Source organism: Macrobrachium rosenbergii, chromosome 4, assembly GCF_040412425.1.
Source record: "Macrobrachium rosenbergii isolate ZJJX-2024 chromosome 4, ASM4041242v1, whole genome shotgun sequence".
Taxonomy (NCBI): Eukaryota; Metazoa; Arthropoda; class Malacostraca; order Decapoda; family Palaemonidae; genus Macrobrachium; species Macrobrachium rosenbergii.
The window spans coordinates 27,209,719-27,217,033 of record NC_089744.1 but is presented as its reverse complement, the minus strand read 5'-3'; positions in this window follow the sequence as shown (position 1 = coordinate 27,217,033).

Below are 7,315 nucleotides of genomic sequence, written 5' to 3'. Positions count from 1 at the left end.
GTCTAGTGTCTAATGAACCAGGCCGTGAAATCTCCGTAGATGTTTACAACCAGAATTTTATTCTGAGGTATGGTGGCCCAAAAACCCAACGTTCAGTTTTTCACAGAATTACAAGTGAGAAACTCTACGGTGTATAAACATATATTTCGACATTCTCCTTTCAGTTTTCCTTGAGACTTCAAAATCAGGGAGTTTCTCCCACGCCTTCATATAGAAAATGTTTCCAGTATTTAATCCTCATAGAAAACCGAGGAGCAGTAAGCAAAAGGCACTGACTCCGATAAAAATTCTCGATCATGTTAGCCATTGCGATACGGACTTTGTTGCTAACAAAATCCTTAACTTAGCAATTTTATTGGTCAATTTACTCGTAAATATTACACGATTGGGTATAGTGTCTTCGTTTTCAGATATATTTGTATATATATGATTACTTCCCTTTGCCCCGTATGAACGACTGACTAAATCATTCAATATATGTCTGGTTTAGGCGGCTTTACAAAACCTTGCTTTTGACAGCTTCAAGATTTTACATAAATTACATCAAAAGGTAAAACTAGAGTTATGCCTTGTTTATAACCCCGTTAAAAACACTGGAGACTTAAATTTTACCACCAGCATTGGCTACGCTGCTGTGACACCCTTCTAGATATACTGTACATTATATGGTTGACTTCAAACTCCGATTCGTCTTTAGAAACACTGGTCTCATTGATCTACTATATTGAAATGCAAATTTTTGCTTTTTCCTTCAATATTCCTTTCGTGGCTAGTTTTAATCATGTCAATTAATCAATCCAATGCATTCTTGGAGCATAATTTACTTGCCCAAAGTTTCACTATTAATTTTAATTAAAGAATTTTTTGCTATTCAGTTACTCTCAAATACAAAACATTATGTGAATTATAGAGATTTCTCAAACTCATACTGATTTGTAAAGTTTTGAATTTTTTGCTCATCCAATAATGACGACAGAACTGTTAGGAACTCAACTTATAGCGAGGTTTTTTTAATCTTTACAACTATCAAACTCAAGCATATTACTTTTAAACTTTGAAAAGTAATATACAGCAGTTTATGTAAAGTTTTAAATTCTGTCTACATGACTTCCTTGAAGTACGAATATTCAACTTCCTTCTTCCTCAGATGTCTTTCTGAACAAGAGCATTACAGGAAATTCACAAGTAAACGAAAACAAAATCAAATTTAATTTATTTAAAATAAGTCATCCTCGAGGTTTGGTTACAACAAAAAACAGTTAATTACACCAAGACACATACAGTCCCCTCAAAAGCAGACAAGTGACCTAAATACCTCAAATAACTCGTCTCATGGCTTCAAGACACCGTTCAATGTAAGTGATTGAGTCAGGTAAATGGTCAGAGACGTGCATAGCTAATATCCTCCTGCCCCGTTCTTCCTCCCCCAGCAGGACAGCAGGTCGGACTAACGTCAACCTTCACTGTACACGTGGACCACCAGGCCAGTTAAGAAGGGTCTGTGTGATACTTCTTACAAAAATCATCCCATTGGCTGGTAATTAGGGAAGAATGTCTTCGGCTGTATTGGAGTTAGGGTGTCATTTCAAAATTTTTAACGCCAGATTTTTCTCAGAACGTTGAATTGCCATTTCATGTGACTTTTCAGAATAGGCCTATAAAAGTCAAAGTTTTTTTTTATAGTTCGGTAAATGTGGCGCTATATGAATTACTGTTTAGCATTACTCATCACAACATGGCTACAAGGCTATAAAAATTGCTGTTTTACACAGCCCACTAGATCAAGGCTACTGATAAAAATTACAATTCCACAGGCTCACCGGAGCAGGTCTACAAGACTAAAAACAGTGCCTTGTATTGACCATTCACAACCAACAAATACTGATCAGAAAAAAACTTCCTTGAAAGCTTACAGCTTTTAATTTTGTTATTTTACCTCAAGACTTGCTTTAATCTAATACCAAACTGTTGGCATATCTCAAATTCCAGTAAGTTTATGTCTTATCTCAGTCACCTTTTAGGATACTAAATGCTAATGCTGACCTAATGTTGGCCTATCTTCAAGGACAATTGTACCCTAACTTTTGATTTAAATCATGTAATTTTACCATAAGTGTCTTATTAATAATAGTAAAATTAATGCCGTTATGAAAATTCTGGCATCAGTTTTGCCGATTATTTTTTTCTAATTTTTTTGGCAAAAATCTCTCCAAAACTAACATCTTTTTTTGGCAAAAATCTACATTAAATTGACTCTTTATAGGAATGACTCACAAAACTACTAGCAATGGAAACCTCACACCGACTAACATTTTACAGACAAAAAAAGCTTCCAACCAATATCCTCTTGTTTTAAAATCCTAAAGTTTCTAGGAAAAAAAAAATCCACATTCTGGGAAAAAACAACTCCCAAACTATCAACTTAATAAGCCAACAACCAGTAGACCTCTCAAGCAAAAAATAAAAAAATAAAAACTCAAGACAAAATACACAAACTTTTTCCCAATATTTTCTAGACGGAAAACTCACACCCCAAAGACTTTTCAACTAAATCACCACTTAACAGAATTTTCTGAAAAAAAAAAAAACTCCCCTGATCTAACACACTTTCTGGATAAAAATTTAGGGGTGGTTAACACTTTCTAGTCTACAAAAGTCCCTTAGAAAGAACTCCCAAATTAACACACACTCTAAGCACGAGAGACAGCACAAACTAAGACGTTCAAGCCAAAATACTCATTAAATAAGAATAAGCATGAAACATGGAACAGACTTCTAAAGCATAAAACGCAAAGAATCTCACGAACTAACAAACCACTTAAGCAAAACACACTAGCAAATTCCCTATGCAAAAAACATAAGCTACCAAATTTCTGAAAGAAAAACCACAAGCAAAGAAACTTCTGAAGCAAAAAACACAAACCAACAAACTTCCAAAGCAAAAATCAAACTTCTGAAAAAACCTAAACTTCCTAAGCAAAATATAAACCTCTGAAGCAACACCAAACTTCCTAAGCAAACAACACAAGCCAACAAACATCTGAAGGAAAAAACACAAACCAACAAACTTCTCAAGCAAAAAACACAAACCAAAGAAAAAAAATATTCTGAAACAAACCCAAACATCCTAAGCAAAAATCATAAACCAACAAACTTCTGAAGCAAAAAATACGAACCAATCATCTTCTTAGGCAAAAAACAAACCTCTGAAACAAACCCAAACCACCAAACTTCCTAAGCAAAAACACAAGCTAATAAACTTTCTAACAAGTCACAAAATAAACTACTAACTATATATACAGAAATACAAACTAACAGACTTTCCAGCAAAATACCACTAACTAAGAAACTTCCTGTAGAAAACACAAGCTAACAGACTTTCTAACAAAAACTTACCAATCAACAAAATTCTTATGCCAAAAACACAAGCCAGCGACTACTTAAGCTAAAAACTAAACAAGCGTTCTAAGCACAAAACACACTCCAATAAATTTCTTAAGCAATACACAGACGAACAAACTTCTGAAGCACAAACCAACAAACTTCCTAGGCCGACTTTCTAGTGAAATATTACAGAGTAACTTTCTAACAAAAATTACAAACCACCAGATTTTCTAGCTAAATATTACAAATTAACTAACTTCCTAGGCAAAATAAAACGGCAACCAACTTCTCAAGCTAAGAAACCTAAGCTACAAACTTCCATAAGGGTTGCAAATTTCCTAAGCTAAAAACAAACTCACGGAGTTTTGAGTAAAATATCACATACTAACAAATTTCCCATGAAAAACCACGAAGTAACAGACTTCGTAGCAAAAGAAAATACAAACAAAAAAAATTAGCAGACTTTTTATGAAAAAGAATTACAGAACACACTCTCTAGCCAAAAAACACTCAAACACCTGCCTAAAACACATATTTACAAACTTTCTATATAAAAAAATAAACTAAACGATTTACAGGGCAAAAACTCTCCATTCTTATGTATTAAGCGCAAAATCATAGAATTTTCCTGTGGGAAGCGTCCTAAACAAATGTTTTACAAAATCCTAGACTTATTTCAAACGCCAACTAACCTTTCCTGTTTCGCAAAGTTTATATAAAAAACCCAAATATTAATCATGATGCTTCTATCATCGGGCACTAACTAGAATAGCTAAATCACCATGAGCAATGCCTGGGGCTCTTCTTATATATGAAAGTGAATGTTTGTATGTTAGTGCTCTATAGAGATCCAAACTGCTCGACTGATCTAGACAAAATTTGGAACGAGGTCATCATTTGACCCAACTTAGATAACAGGGTGTGTTTCAAATCCCAAATCCGCACTCCATTCCCCTTCCCCCATCCCCCTGGCCTTTGTAACGATTGTGGTAAATAAACTCTACTGATTTATCATAGCTCATTTCATGCGCTCGATACCATAGAAATAAATTACTGAAAATGCTTTTCCTTCCTGTGATTAATAATTCTGTATCAAGGTTTAGACAGTCACCATAGTAATACCTGGATAAAAGGGACAGTCACCACAGTAATAGCTGGATAAAAGGGAGTCATTACAGTAATATCTAGATAAAAGGGACAGTCACCACAGTAATAGCTGGATAATAAGGACAGACAGTACAGTAATACCTGGATAACTGGGACAATCACCACAGTAATACCACCTCCATAAAAGGGACAGTCAGCACACTAAAATCTGGATAAGTGGTACAGTCAAAACAGCACTGTCTGGATAAAAAGGACAGTCACTACAGTAATACCTGTATAAAAGGGGCAGACAGCACAGTAATATCTGGATAAATGGGACCGTCACCACAGTAATGTCTGGATTAATGGAACAGTCACCACAGTAATAGCTGGGCGACAGTCACCACAGTAATGTCTGGATACAATGGAGACACACCCAAGGTAATACCTGGATAAAAAGGACAGTCAGCACAGTAATACCTGGATAAAAGGGCAGTCACCACAGTAATGTCTGGATAAAAGGACAGTCAGCATAGTAACACATGGATAAAAGGGACCAGGCAGTCACCACAGTAATGTCTGGATAAAAGGACAGTCAGCATAGTAACACATGGATAAAAGGGACCGTTGGCATAGCAATAGCTGGATGAATGGGACAGTCAGCACAGTAATACATGGTTGATTGGGAGAGTCACCACAGTAATACCTGGATAAAAGGGACTACAGTAATACTTGGATAATTGGGAAAGTCAGTAGAGTAATACCTGGATAAAAGGGACAGTCAGTACAGTAATACCTGGATAAATGGGACAGTCAGCAGTGTCATACATGGATAAAAAGGACAGTATCATGGTAATACATGAATAGTTGGGACAGTCATCACAGTCATGTCTGGATAAATGGGACAGTAATATTTGGATAAAAGGCACACCTAGTACAGTAATTTCTGGATAAAAGGATAAATGGGACAGTTAGAACAGTAATGTTTGAATAAAAGGGACAGTCAGCACAGTAATTCATGGATAAATGGGAGTCAGTACGAGGAAGTGCAGTTAAATTTTTCTGAGTCCTTTAGAGTTTTCCCGGCAGCGCCGGGTTGGTCAGCCAGTATCACTATATAAAACAGAACTCAAACTGAATCTGAAACTCGATACTACAAACTAACGCAATGTTAAACTGCTAATTACCAACTAACGTTCATTAAGTAACAAACTCCAACCACTAAGTGATTTCTGAATACCAGATCAACTGTCGTCTACAAATTATTAAATACTAGCTCCCTGTCACCACCTAATATCTGAATATAAATACCAGACCCCAGACAAACTTTCTGCATACCAAATTCCATGTATCACGAAACTCGTTCTTTCCTCATTTCATATGCGTGCTATGAACCAGAATCTTCCTTGGTGCAAAACTAGACCATCCCATGAAAGAATATATTAAGAATCCAATGCTCGCTTATTAAAAAAAAAATCCATCTGGACCTGCTGTTTAGAAGCACATACTAGACATCAATTAAGAGAACATTAATAGCTATCTCTTACTTGAGCTTTCTAAAACCAAACTATCGTTTTCGACAATACTTGTGTAAAACTTTACCCCCTATTATTTTTCATCACGGAACTCAAACATCGAAAGCTAACACTTGAAGAAAAATTCCGAAGCATCAAGATTGCAGTCATCATGAAAAATATATTTATAATCCTATGCTAGATATCTTAACTGGGTATCCTGAATGCCATTACTGTATAAATATTGCAAACTACAACCTTCTGAAAAACTCCAGAAGAGGAAAACCTTGAAAACATCTACATATATCTACTGATTTCTTGAAAAGGTAAATTCCACATCAGCGTAAAAATCAAGAAAATACATAACCACATCATGACCCCTGCCTTAAAGCAAGTTGTCCAAGATCAGGTCTAACTTTTAAAGTAATTTGTTATTTCAGTGAGCTTCATGCTTACTGTGTCACAGTAAGGCCCGCCAAAGCAGCAATGTAGCAATGGAAAAGCTACGCTACTTTTGCATGCAAACATCTACAACGATAAAAAATTAAATTTCGATGACATACACCCAGCCATGACAAATTCTTTAAAGTACTACCATCATAATACAGTCAAATCACCTCAGAGACAAGTATTTCTGATTCTAAGTTAACTATTTTGACAGTTTCATTGGCAACAAAACTTCCGAGGAAATCAGTAAACACCTGAAATAGTTGACCATCATAAACTGACATGAACTAAAACTGGCATTAAGTATTCGAAAAACTTTTGTATGGGAAGAGAACCAGCTTATCCATAGCTTCGATTTCATCCTAATTTTATCAAGCTTTTAACGGAAATTATTTTTGTACCAATTAAGACTTCATTTAGAAAGGTAACCTAAACATTTGGATATTTTCCCAACTCAATCAGCTTTTAGTAAAGTCTCGATATTATCTCGCAGACACACTGTACTCTCAACATGCCATTTAGTACGTTACTTAGCGATAGTGTAATATCTTTACCAATACAGCAGACTTCATTATTGCTTATCACCCTTGTAGACTTATCAAATAAGTTTCTGTCCATTCTAGGACCTATTTCCATCAAATTTCCTGCAAGATTCATCTTGATGCACCCACTTTTGTCTAATTACTACCGATGCAATGAACTTGTAAGTTATCTCACACATTCCTCTTAAACTGATCATTATGGTATTTATCCCTCCTTTATGTCAAATACACTAATACAATGTCGGCCTAAGACGAAAAGGCGTTTAAGCCCCAAGCTGGTACCCCCTTTTGAAATGACAGTATGTGTCTGAAATATAATTAAAAGTCTTGTCATAGACTCGA